We start from the raw sequence: 14395 nt of genomic DNA on the forward strand, positions 1-14395 counted from the left end.
GAGGTTGGCACACATTCTAGCATCTTGAACCCGACTTATGTCTCCGCGTTTGAACCTTCTCAAGATTTCCTCCAAATGGTGCACTCATGATCTACATTGGCTTCTTTCTCTAAGATTTGGCTTCACAAACCTATATGCATGAAAGTAACATAAATACACAAATATTAGTGTTAAAACCCGATAAAAGTAATGCTCATCATAAGGAAAGAACACTTCACATTCTTATCACACAAGCACTTATCAGAAAGGTTTGCCTAACTCATATAGCCTCTATACAAGGCCCCATGAAGGCCGTATGGACCCATGTATGCTGTAGAACTTGAGGGTATTTAAGGCTTTTCTAGGAAAAATAAGGGGGACTTCTTCTTGGCCTTTGGGGCTGCCACCACCACATATCCTTGAGGCCTTTGGGCCATCTTTCGGCAATGATCCTTGGGGAAAATGAGCAGACATCATCACTAAGAGGGAGAGGAGCAAAGGAGGAGGAGTTGGAGTGAAGATCTAAGCCACCATTGCAAGCCATTCCAAGCTTCATCCGATCAAGGAGATCGATATCATAGAGGGAGTTTTCTTGCTTCATTATTGTATTTCTTTTTCTTGTATGTTGTGTAAGTATCTCTCATCATGAGAGATTAACTTATTGTGGTGTTTGGATTTGGATGAAACCTAGGGTTTATCTTGTGTAAAAACCTTGGATATTGTTATTATTTGATTTGATGGTTGTTTAAGATTCAATCTGTTGTGCTTTGCATGTCTTGAGCTACAAATGGAGAGATCCATAGTTCATTCTTGAATTGTATTTGTTGACGTGAGAGCGTACTTATATTTGGTCATACATAGATTGAAAGGGGATACTTCTACCGACACGCCAAGACATTGGGTGTTAGTAGCTCTCTATTACTAGGTTTAAGCCGAGTGATGATAGGTTTACTTCTATTAGAGATTGCAATCATAGGTGGATTGATCCAGAAGAGATTCCAATCAACACTCTTATGGGATAAGGGGCTAACCGCTGAGAGATTGGGGTTAACCTATCTAAGAGATCTCTAGGTCTTAAATACCATTATTACATCTTTAAACATTCCTAGTTTTGGACTTAATAACAACCCTAGGGGGATGCCTTGTCGGAACACCTCCTTCTCATGCTTGATACTTCCTCGTTCATTTATATATATATATGTGTTAGTAATATGGCCATAGATTAGTTAGTTTATTTTATTTTATGTGTTCCTCTTACTAAGAATTGGAGGCTAGATAATAGATGACAAGTGAGTAATAATATTTTTTTGGCCCAGTGGAATTTGACCCCTGTGTTACACATAGGGTATTACTTGGCGATCTCGTACACTTGTGGGAAAGAAATCATAAACCATGTTTTCCTTCTTGGTGATGACATATGTCTGCAAACTGTCAATTCCCATAGAGTCTTCTACTGTGCTGCTCATTGTTCTCTCTTATGATTCTCCTTTTTTCATAAACTGATCAAACATTTCCTGGAAAATTGTCTCTTCATGCTACCCATAGCTAATGGTTAGTGTAGGGGACTGTTCAAATGCATTGAGGTATTGTGCATCAAGTTTCCGCGTTATGAGATGTTCAATCCATAGATCAAGTACGGATAGTACCCTCTCCAATTGACCTTTTGTACCTACCATGAAAAGACAAATGTTCACAGTATTGTGTAGTGACACACCACACCCCTTTGCATGTGTATCGCAATTGCATGGGTTGTCAAAGTAATAAAAGTCCCTGGTGAGTGGGTAGGCGTATTCACAGGGAATAGTGATCAGAAATATAAGAATTGCTATTCAACTATGGTGAAGATTAATCAATAGTGGTGTGAATAATATCAATGCAAATAAAAATAAAGAAAACAAAAGAGAGATGCAATAAAATGATAGGAGAGCCAATCGATAAAAAGTGGGGTACCCCGACATTGATCCCCCTAGGACTATTATTTTAAGTGAAAGACCAACTATTATGTCTCTTAACTGATGCTTAACGAGTCATGGAAATCATAAGATACACGGTCCCAAACCTAAGGTCAACCGTGACTGACAACGCCCTTTTGCATGTATACTATAAGTGCACTGGTTGTCAAAGTAATAAAAGTACCCTGGTGAGTGGGTAGTACTATCCACAGGGAAAAGTAATTAGAAACACAAGATTTTCTATTTAACTATGTTGAATATGAATTAATAGTGGCGTGAAAAATATTAATGTGAAAAAGAAAAGAAATAAAGAAAGCAAGAAAGAGAGACACAATAAAATGAAAGAAGAGGCAATCGATAGAAGATGGGGCACCCGGACATTGCTCACCCTAGGATTATTGCTTCAAGTACAAGACCGATCATTATGTCTCCCAACTGATGTCTAATGAGTCGTGAAAATCATTAAACACATGATCCCAAACCTAAGGTCAACCATGACGAACCCTACACTATGCCCCGGTGGAGAAATTGCTTAGTCTCAACACCTCACAATGTGCAAAGTTGCTTAAAGCTCTAGGGATTTCAAGTGATAAACCCTATTCCCTGATCTAGATCTAACCCTTTGGTTGAGGCGAAAGACCCCTAGTCACAATTAAGCCCCAGTACTAAGGATTACTTCAACACTTCACTCTGTTGCTTGCACAACTAAGCCCCAGCGGAGTTCCTCTCTTAGCATTTCACTCTATTGTGACAAAAAAAAACTCTTGGAATATGGAGATAGGATAAATCATACCGGAAGGAAAATGGAACATTCCGCTACCTCTTGATTCATACTCTCAATCCTCTCCAACATAACTTTGTCTCACCCTCATGGTGTGTCACTCATCCACAAGGATTACCAAGAAGGATTCTCAATCCTAGTATCACTCTAAAGAAAAATCAACTCAACAAGCATTCAAGATTGGAACTCAATTAGAACATCAATTAAAGAATTATAATGAAAGATCAACAAAACAAAAGCATCCTAGGGTTTACAAGTCCAAGCAACTACTAGGCGTTTAGCTCTTGACGGAGCAAGATACAATCAATAATGAAATCAAATGTAAAAACATGCAATCCATAAGTAAAACCCCCATGGTGTCCGTGTCGATGGTCTAGTGGAGTAGCCTCGTCTTCTTCAAAGGTTTCCCCATCAAGCCTAGGGCACATCTCGCCAAATCGATGACGAGGAAAGCTTCCCCAATAACTATTCGAAGGAATGCGGTGTTGAAGGCTATAGAACCACTCCAAAATCCTTGCCAAAGCCTCTCCAAACCTTAGCGGCAAGCGCCTCCAAAGATGGGAAAGAGATAGGAAAAGGTTTGGAAAAAGTGATTCCCAAATCGTCATAAGTCGCGGCTTGAAATAGGCTGGGATCAGGCATCCACACTGGCGTGTGGAATTTCCGTACGCCTGTGTGAATTTTTGGAACTTTAGTTTTCTGTGAACTGTAAATAGTAATTGCTACAGTATTTTTCTACATTAATTTGCTATAGTGATCTGCTACAGTACTTCACCAAAATGTTCTCGAATCCACACTCTTCATCGAGACCACATGAATGTTCACACATCCATGCTGTAGATCGTGGTGCATCTTCAATAATGTCACATTGATGGAGATCTTGCTAGTCTTGCACAAGTTGGAACACGCGAATGTGACTGCCTTTGTGGCCCTCTAAACCATGTGTTTGTTTAAGCATGATAGAGGTTGGCACACAATCACATGTCTTTAAGCACAACTTGTGTCTTCGCATTTGTTCACTCCAAGATTTCATCAACAAAGTGCATCTACGATATACTTTTGGCTCCTTACTTCCACTATTGCCTTTCGAGGTGGTAGCTCTTTTTACCGGGGTGGTAGCTTTCATTCATCCCATGAGATACCTCTTTCTCTCATTAGGGCATAACTAGTATCCGACTTATAAGAGTAGCTTCATACTTCATAGGTGGCAGCTCTTTCAACCCAAAATGCACAACTAAACAATAAATCTATTTTTTTATTTTTTTATTTTTTTATTTTTTCTTTTCTTTTTCCAATTTTTTATTTTTTCATTTTTTTTAGCAAAATAACACAAGAAGCAAAACTAATTAGTCCCTTAAACAACGAACTTCAGTTTCCAAAAGAGTTTCATGAGTGAGTAGTGCAACAAGTATCAATCGGGCAAAAATTCCTACAAATTCAAGAACAAACTACAGCATGAAAACATTCAATGTTAAAATTCTCCTAAACTCGAGAATACAATCATTGCAACTAAGATGAACCACCATTGGCTATGTGAACATGTATGCCAATGAAAATTTATATAAAGGACATGTGCAATGTGAACTCCCCTCCACACTTAAGATGTACATTGCCCTCAATGTACACATGCAAGCACAATAGGAAGTAAATCAATCAAGTATATATGTGGGAGTGGCAACTGAAACAATACTCTCCTAACTCCTAGTGTTGCGTTTGATGTAGCTAAATCCTTAGGAGTAAAGTTCGAACGGGTTGTGAAGCACACACGACCCACATTGGCCATGTCCATGACTAGTCCTTATTTCTCATACAGGCAAGACCATCTGTATGCATACACAAGGAGGTTCAGTGAAGCTCAATAAAAACAAAAACAACTCGAGTTTATAAAAGATAAGGCAATAAATATAACTTGAAACAAACATAAAAGATAAACTCAGAAGGAAGATCCTTTCTGAGTAGTACTGGTCTAACAACAATACAAAATAAAACAAAAATAACAAGAAAGAAATAAGATATGCATCAAGTGTCAATGTCATCTGCTGTCGGCTCCTCCGCTACTGCTGGTGGTGGTGATGATGCACAAGGTGGATCAACTAGTGCTGGAATAGGTGATGATGGTGCCGAAGATGCCTGAGGGGTCCTCGGTCGCAGGACAAATGATGAGGCGATGCCTTGCTCATAAATCTGCTGTAAAGTATCAAAACGTGCCATGAACTCGGTGTACTGCATAGCCTCTGTTGCTCGAACCTCGACGATCTCAGTACGTAGCATCCTCATAGCATTCTTAAGCCTCTCAAAATGATCATAGGCTCCAGACGGTGAAAACATGCATACTGGGGGTAGCTCCTCTATCATAGGAGATACCTCGGTCTCCATCAGTGTCGGCTGAGGCTCGGGAGCGGGCTAAGAAGCCGTGCATCATCACCCTCACCCTCGGCTATCTCTTGAGCGGCCATAATCAAAGCATATGCTCCAGACTGGACCCTGCAAACTATCCCCATCAGCCTTAACGTCTCTATGCTCAGGGGAGCAGGTATACTCGCCTTCTCGGCCCCTCGAATCGCATCTAGGAGACCCATGCCTATAACAAGTCTCGTGATATATGGGCCTAAGAAAATGACTCCTGCTCTGACATACTGGTTCTGGTGGATCATGTACTCACCAGAATGTGCCCTAGATGAATCGACTCTCTCTGCACCATGGAGTACAGGTATAGTAGCTCATGTTTGCTTAGTACTCCTGTGCTATCACCATGCCCATTCACTGATCGCCTAAGAATGACGTGGATGTATTCGTGTGCTGGCTTAGAAAGGCAAGTAGCCTTAAACACTCGTGGCTCATACTGCCCCTCTCCACAAAGTGTCCTATATGCTTTCTAGGATGTTAGTCTGCCGGGATAATCTGTGGGTAATCGATTATACTCCTCTATCTCTGTGTGAACCTCATAATAGAAGCCCAGATAGACAAAGAACTGCATAACACTCATACTGTAATGATGATCAAGTGCTCTGAACTATATAGTTTCGACACTGTCAAATCTCGAGTAAGATTGATCAAACTCAAAGTATAAAAGTACCTCCAAAGTGAGTTGACGAATAGCTGGTTCTCGGATAGACAATAGACACCTCCCGTTACCCACAGACAACATCTCTTCGATCTCATCTGCCATGTATTCTTGTGACTGAACTTCCCTGAGAATGCTCATGTTTGAAAATTGGGTTTGACCAAACCTGAGCTTAGACAGCCGCTCAAAATGAGACTGATGCTCAGGAATAGCAAACTCCATGTGATCTGACTCAGGGGAATCCTCACGTGGATGCTTGTTAGCTTGCTTCTTCGACCGAGGATTCACTCCTGCAAGATTTGAAAAGAAATTTGATCAAGAATACTCACAGGTTATTGCTGCAGAAATCCACACGGTCGTGTGGAATTCCAAACACCCAGTGGATCCATGGGGCGTGAAAAAAGCACGGCTGCACGTTAAGAACTCACCAATACATCATTAAATTGCTTCTACATTAGTTCTAACCATGCATACCCTTTCTAATTGTAGAGACTACACAATATTTACTAGTTTTAACAATTAAAATCAAGAATTGACGAAGAAAAGAAGGGACGAGAGTTACCGATTAGTTGAAGTTGTAGACCTTAAAATAAGCCGGGAAAATCAATGCTCTAGCTAAAAAAATAGAATAAAAAAGGACAACAAACCCGAAATTGTGTAAGTGTGTGTAAACTCACTCAAGTCAACCCAACTTGTACACCTCAAAGGTCTAAGTATAAAGGACTTATTTATGTACAAAAAGAAATGAGAAGGTAGTAGCTTCACACATCTTCTAAAGTAGCCCTTTCCAAAGTGGCCGCTAAGGTAGCTTTCACACTTCCGAGGTGGTAACTCTTTCTACCGGGGTAGTACCTTTCACTCATTCCATGAGATAGTTGTTTCTCTCATTAGGGCATAACTTGTATCCAACTTACGAGAGTAGCTTCATAATTCATTGGTGGTAGCTCTTTCCATCCCCAATAAACAAACAAATATAACTATTTTTTTTAAATTAAGACAATAAACAACTAAACTAGTCCCTTAAACATCGAACTTGAGTTTCTACAAGGTTTAATGAATGAGTAGTGCAACAAGTACCAATTGGGCAAAAATTCCTAAAAATCCAAGTAAAAACTAGAGCATGAGAACATTCAATGTTAAAATTTTTCCTAAACTTAAAACAAGCGTTGCAACTAAGGTGAACTGCCATTGGCTACATGAGCATGCACAATCAACGCATAAGTATGGAACATGTGAAATGTGAACTTCCCAACCCCCCAACACTTAAGATGTACATTGCCCTCAATGTACGCATGGAAGCACAATAAAATATAAAACAATGAAAAACATATGTGGAAGTGGGCAATTGAAACAATACTCTCCTGAACTCCTAATGGTATGTTTGATGGAGCTAGATTCATTGAGAGTTGAGTTCCAATGGATTGTGAAGCACACATGGCCATGTGAATCTCACATTGATCATACCCATGACTAGTCCTCAAATTCCATACTCACAAGACCATCTGCACGTATATACAAGGGGGTTCAGTAAAGCTCAACAAAAGCAAAAATGAACTCGAGTATATAAAGATATAGAAATGAATTATAACTCGAAACAGCTGAAAATAAAAGATAAACTCAAAAGGAGGATCCTTTTTGAGTGATGCAAGTCCAAAATGAAATGCAGAAATAAAATACAAAAACAAGTGCAATAATGGATGCCTCGAGCGTCAGTGTCTACCGATGTCTACTCTACTGCTCTCGGCGAAGAAGATGATGCTGGTGGATCAACCGGTGCTGCTGGGATTGATGGGGGTGCTGGTGATGGAGGAGTGCTGGGTCTCACCACGAATAGGGAGGTTGCCTCTCGCTCGAGACACGCAATAGCCTCTGTGTTGTTTACGGCCTATGTCACAGGAGCCTCAGCTATCTCAGTTTGTAGTACCCCCACTGCACTCTCGAGCCTCTTGAAATGATAATGGGCTCGAGAAAGAGATAGAATATGCACTGGAGATGGCTCCTATGCGGTGGGAGATGCATCGTTCTCTATCGGCTCCTGCTGTGGCTAAGAACCCTCCACTACCTCTCCCTCGGCTGTCTCATATGGAGGCATGATCATCACATAGACTCCTGGTTTATATCTCCAGACCATCCCCATCAATCTCATAATCTCTATGTTGAGAGGAGATGATACAATAGCTTTCTCGGCACCCGTGATAGTGTCTAACAAACCCATTCCCATGATAAGTCTAGTGAAGCAAGTACTCAGCTACGATATGCCTCTCCCTTGGCTGTCTCAGATGTAAGGACCTGAGAATAGAGTGCCGACTCTGACATACTAACCCTGGTGAAGCAAGTACTCGGCTACGATATGCCCCAGATGAATCAGCTCGCTCTGAACTATTGAATACAAGTAAAGAAGCTCCTGTCGGCTCAAAACACTTGTGATGTCACATCGACTGCTCACTATCTGCTGAGAACAGCGTGTATATATCTGTAGCTTAGCTGGGATAGGCACGTGGCCTTAGACACTTGACAAGGTCCCCTTGCGTATATCCCGCAAGTGCACGGGTTTGTCGAAGTAATAATCCCGGATGAGCAGGTATCGTATCCACAGGGAGTAGGGAATAAAAACACTTAATTCGCTTCTTAGCTTTGTGAAAGATAAATAGTGATATGTGTGACAATGATTCAATTCTCAATAGTAAAAACAACAAGTAAGAGAGCACAAGTAAAGGAGAAGGTGAGACAATCGATAAAGATGGGGTACACGGATATTGCTCCGCCTAGGACAATCATTTCAAGTGTAAGAACCCTCTATTATGCTTCCCAATCAATGCAAGTGAGTCGTTGAAATCCTTAATTACATAGTCCCAAATCTAAGGTCAACTATGCCTAACTCTATACATGTCCTAGAGGGGAGATTGAATAACCTCTCAACCTCGCACTCGCATAGAATTGCAATAAGTTCTAGGGATTCCAAGTGATAAATCTCTTCCTAATTGTAGACCTAACCCTTTGGTCCAGGTGGAAGGTCCCTAACCATAATTAAGCCCTAGATACTAAGATCACTTCTGCGCTTCATTCCGTTGCACCCACAACTAAGCCCCAGCGGAAGGTCATCACTTATACCATTCACTTTATTGTGGCTGCAAAGAACTCAAGGAATGGAGGTAGAATCTAACACATCGAAGGGGAAATGGGACGCTCCTGTACCTCTCGACTCACCCTCTCAACCCTCTCCAACCTAGCTTTGTGTAACACTCATGGTGTGTCACTCACTCACAAGGTTACCAACAAGAACTCTCAATCCTAGTGTCACTCTAGGGGAGTATTCACACAATCAAGCATTTAAAGTTGGAACTCACAATAAACATCAATTAATTGAAAGCATAATAAAGAGATTCAAACAAATGAATACATCCTAGGGTTCACAAATACCCAAGTACCCACTAGGGGTTTAGCTCTCCATGGAGATAAGTACAATCAAAGAAAATAGAATGTAAAATCAATGAATCCATAGAAAACCACCTCGATAGTCATGTCGATGGTCTTGTGGAAAGTCCTCTACTCGTCGTCCAAAGATCCCCTTGTCCGGTATAGGATACGCCTCGACGGAAGCTCCCCTACCAACCTTCTTCCAAAGAGATGACGATGTCGGAGCTGTAGAACCTCTCCAAAACCCTGGCCAATACCTCTCCAAAACCCTAGCCAAAACCCTCTCTCAAGTTGGGAAAAAGATGGAGAAAAGAATACTGAAATCGGGGCTGAATCGGCTTTAAATAGGGCTGGAATCGGGGATCCACACGCTCCTATGAATTTTTTACACGGGCGTGTGGAATTTCCACATGCCGGTGTGGATTCTCTGTTCTGCAGTTTTCTCGGGCGGCTGTGAACAGTGGTACTACAGTACTTTGCTATGAGGAGGTTGGCACACACCCTAGCATCTTGTTCTATATGCATAAGTCAGAATACTTGAGTATGACTGCCCTTGTGCCCCTCCAAATGGTTGTGCTAACTCAAATACGAGGAGGTTGGCACACACCCTAGCATCTCACACCCTACCTATGTCTTCACGTTTGAACCTTAGCAAGATTTCCTCCAAAATCGGTACATTATGATCCACATTGGCTTCTTTCCTTCATAATCGGCCTCACAAGCCTACCTGCATAACAGTAACATAAAAACACACATATTAGTGTAAAAACCCTAGAAAGGTAATGCTTAACATACAGAAAGAATGCTTTGCATTCATATCGCACAAGCACTTATCAACACTCCTAGCTTATAATTCCCCTATCTGCATAAGGCTCTATACACTCTCTACGGGGTCAAAATACCAGGATAATCCGTTGGTAACTAAGCGTACTCCTCTATATCAATGAATGCCTCATTATATAGTCCAAGTCAGACTGAAAACTAGGAGACGCTCATGCTGAAGTGTTGTCCAAATGCTCTAACTAGATAGTGTCGATGCTCAAGAAGCAGTTGTAAGAGTGATCTAACTCAAATGATGCAAGGACCTCCAGTGTGCGCATAGAAATCACCGGCTCCCGAATAGATAACAGTCTCCTCTAACTACACACTACAAGCAGCTCCTCAATCTCATTGGCAATCTCATCACCTCATTGAACCTCTCTTAGCGCACTCAAATATGGAAAATGAGATTATCCAGAATTCAATTTGGACAAGCGCTCGATGAGAGCCTGATGCTCGGGAATAGTAAACTCCAGGTGTTTTGGCTCTGGAGAGTGCTCACATGGATGTTTGTCGGCTTGCTTCTTCGATCTAGAAGCTATATGTGGAAGAATTGAATAAAAATCAATCAAATTAACCTGAAAACCTAATTCTACAGAAATCCACATGGTCGTGTCGAAATTCTACACCTCCATGTGTATTCACGGGGCGTGAAAAACGCACGGTCACTATGCAAAAATCCCAAAAATACATCTAAACTTCGTTTCTAAACCTATTCTAAAGCATGCACCAACCATTTAATATGTAAACAAGCAGCATTCACTAGATTTAGACCAAATAAATTAAGATTGGCAAAGAAAAGAGGAATAAGGGTTTACCGACAAGATGAAGATGAAAAACTCAAAAACGGCCAGAAAACTCAAATAAAATCCCTCTAAATTGATGGTGAGAAGTTAAGAGAGTGAAAGGGTGTGCTCTCTGAGTGTTTTGTTGTAAAATACGAAGAAACACGAATAGCTTTTAAAGAAAAACCGTGCCTCTTGGAATTCTGTACATCAACACGGGCGTCTGGAAATTCCCTACGCCCGTATGACTCCATAGTGGAGCTTCACAGGGGCAGTCACACATCCCTGTGTGCTCTCGGGATGACACACCATGCCTCTGAATGCATCCACATGGGCGTGTGGAAATTTCCCACACCCATGTGCCTAACCCATAGGGGCATTCACACGCCCCTATGGCTTCTCTATCCACCTGAGAGTTTTTGCTAAGTGTTCTACACGCCCCTGTGGAAATTCCATACGGGCGTGTGGGTCCTCACAGGGGCTCTCACACGCCTCTGTGTCTTCTTGGGATGAAGGAGAACTCTCTGTAGAGATCCACACGGGTGTGTGGAAATTATCCACGCCTGTGTGTAATTCACAGGATCATCCATAGGGGTAGACACAAGCCCCTGTGTCTTCTCGGGATAGATCTCTGAACTCTGCAGAGAAACACACGCCCGTATAGAAATTACCCACAGGCGTGTGACCATCACAAGGTCATTCACAGGGCCAGACACAAGCCCCTGTGTCCTCTCGGTATGAGCTCTGAATGGAGACACACGCCTGTGTGGAAATTACACATGGACATGTGTCTTCTCTGGATGACTTAAAAAAATTTACAGACCCTTTAGAAAATTTCTGCACACTTGTACACATGTAGAGCCGACTTATATTATGAACAACTGACTAGAGAATCATACAAAGCACTCTCAAATGACCAAGAAACTTCGCCAATCATAATTAAGCACACGAAAACACCAATGATCCATGAGAAAGACACACTAATAGCATGTAAAAGATCAAAACACCAACACTAAAGCTCTTATTCATGCAAGTACTAAACTAAAACCTACAAAAACAATAATGACTTGGGTTACCTTCCAAGAAGCGCTTGTTTAACATCACTAAGCTTGACGACCTGACCTTATCTCTCAGGGGCTCATGGATGAAGGTTTGCCTCTTACCTTCAACCTGAAACATGATGAACATAATGTTTTCAAGGTAGAGGAAGGGTTGTCAAGCTTGTTACCACATAAGGGTTCATCATCATTACTCCATGCTTGCACATCCCCATTAGCCTTGGGGCACTTCTTGTGGCATTTCCTTGCTCACTACATCTTTTGGAGCATCCTCTTCATGATCCCCGGGGTGGGTTGCAACTTGTCCTCTAGACCAAATATCTACACTTCTTCATTGTGCACTCCTTGATCTAGCAACCCTTCATATGGATCCGGATTCATCAATTCATGCATGTATTCATCAATTAACTCATTAGCAGTGTCAAGAAAATACAAAGTATCATTAAAATAAAGAGAATATCTCATGGCTTCAGTGAGGCGGTTTGTCAACTTGTCATCACCATCTCGTAAGGTTAACTACCCACCGTCCATGTCAATGAGAGCTTTGGAAGTGCGCAAGAATGGCCTGCCAAGTATCTATGGAAAATCAACATCCTCGTCAACATCCAACACTACAAAGTCCATAGGAAATATGTACTTGTCAACTTTCAAAAGTGCATCTTTAATGATGCCCCTCGAATGTCTAACCATTCTTTCCGCCAATTGAAGTGTCATCCGGTAGACCTAGGCTCTCCCAAGCCTATCTTCTGGAAGAATGTGTAAGGCATGATGTTGATGCAAGCCCCTGAATCCGCCTATGCCTTTTCTTCACCAAAATTGCCAATGTGGCATGGAATGATAAAACTTCCGAGGTCTTTCTTCTTTTTCGACGTATTCTTTTGCAACACCACTAAACATGAAGCATCTAGACTCATAGATGTACTCTCCTCTAACTTCCTCTTGTTGGCCAAGAAGTCCTTCAAAAACTTTGCATAACGAGGCATTTGAGATAATGCCTCCACAAATTGGATATTGATGTGCAACTACTTGAATAGACTAAGAACTTCTTGTATTGCTCATCATTTTGGTCGTTCTTCAATCTCGAAGGATAAGGGACTCTTGGTTTGTAGGGTCGGGTTGCCACCTCCTTCTCTTTGGTTCTCTCCTCAACCTCCAAGACCTCAGGTCCTTCAACATTGGTCTTCTCACTCGGGAGCCTATCCTCAACTTCACAACCACATATCAAAGTGATCATCTGCCGTGTTGCTAGGCAAACTCCCTTGAGGTCTTCACGAGAGTGACTTCACAATTTGTCCCACTTGATTTTCCAAGTTATGCAATGAAGCGGTGTGGTTGCGAAGTGTGGCATTAACAGATTAAAATCTTGTATCTGATGATACAATAAACTTGGTCAAAGCCTTCTCTAGGTCAGTCATCCGATTCTCCAACCCTGAAACTCGATTCTTCATGTTCGTTGCTTATTGTTGTTGTTGGAAACCGGGTGGTGCCATCATCTTCTGTTGCCCTTGATTACTCCAAGAAAGGTTTGGGTGGCTCCTCCAACAAGGATTTTAGTTACTGCTATATGGATTTCCTTGTCCTCTCATTGCATTACCCACAAAATCCACTTGTTTCACCGAGGATGTACCACCAATAGAAATTAGGCAATCAGATGGAACATGTCCTCCCCCACACCCAGTGCAACTCATCATAACCACAACTCTAGGAGAAGTTAGAGTGTCTAACTTCTTACTCAATGACTCAAGCTGTGCCGCCAATGAGGTAACTGCATCAATCTCATGAAGTCCGGCTACCTTCTTTCTGTCCCTTGTGTTCCACTGATAACTATTCATAGCCATTTCTTCATTGAGATGTCAGGCCTCGTCGGGGGTCTTTCTAACTAAGATACCTCTTGCTGCAGTATCAAGTAATTGCTTTGTGCTTGGGTTCAAACCATTATAGAATGTCTGAATGATCATCCACTCGGGAAACCCATGTTGAGGGCATTTCCATAGGAGCTCCTTGAACCTATGTCATGTCTCAAATAGAGACTCCAATTCCGTTTGCATAAAAGATGATATTTCATTCCTAACCTTCTTGGATTTTTCAGGAGGTAAATATCGGGCAAGAAAAGCTTCTACCATCTCCTCCCATGTAGTAACTGATGCTTTAGGTAATGAATGTAGAAATTGCTTTGCTCTCCCTTTCAAGGAAAATGGGAAGGCTCTCAACTTGATAGAATTATCTATAACAGCATTAATCTTGAGCATGTCGCACACTTCCAAGAAGTTCTCAATATGATTGTTTGGATCCTCATCGGCCAAACTATTAAACAGTGTTGACTGCTGAAACATCTGGATGAAGCCTGGCTTGAGCTCAAAATTCTGAGCTGTGATCGGTGGCCGCACAATACTGGACTGCGTGCCAAGAATTGCGAGTCTAGCATAATCAAAGAGTGTCTCTACTGCTCATTCTATTCTGCCATGTTATCAGACACTTCACCTTCTATCTCAGCTTGATTTGACTATTCTTGCACAGGGTCTTTTCCCCTTCTATGAATT

General features: G+C 41.7%; 1 non-coding gene across 1 annotated transcript; it reads left to right on the plus strand.

The window, feature by feature from the left end:
- Positions 1-13823: 13823 nt before the first annotated feature.
- Positions 13824-13930, plus strand: LOC120272830. Its single transcript, XR_005540365.1, has one exon. It is a non-coding gene; the product is annotated as a small nucleolar RNA R71 (small nucleolar RNA).
- The last annotated feature ends 465 nt before the right edge of the window (positions 13931-14395 follow it).

The sequence above is a fragment of the Dioscorea cayenensis genome, chromosome 11, assembly GCF_009730915.1.
Source record: "Dioscorea cayenensis subsp. rotundata cultivar TDr96_F1 chromosome 11, TDr96_F1_v2_PseudoChromosome.rev07_lg8_w22 25.fasta, whole genome shotgun sequence".
NCBI lineage: Eukaryota > Viridiplantae > Streptophyta > Magnoliopsida > Dioscoreales > Dioscoreaceae > Dioscorea > Dioscorea cayenensis.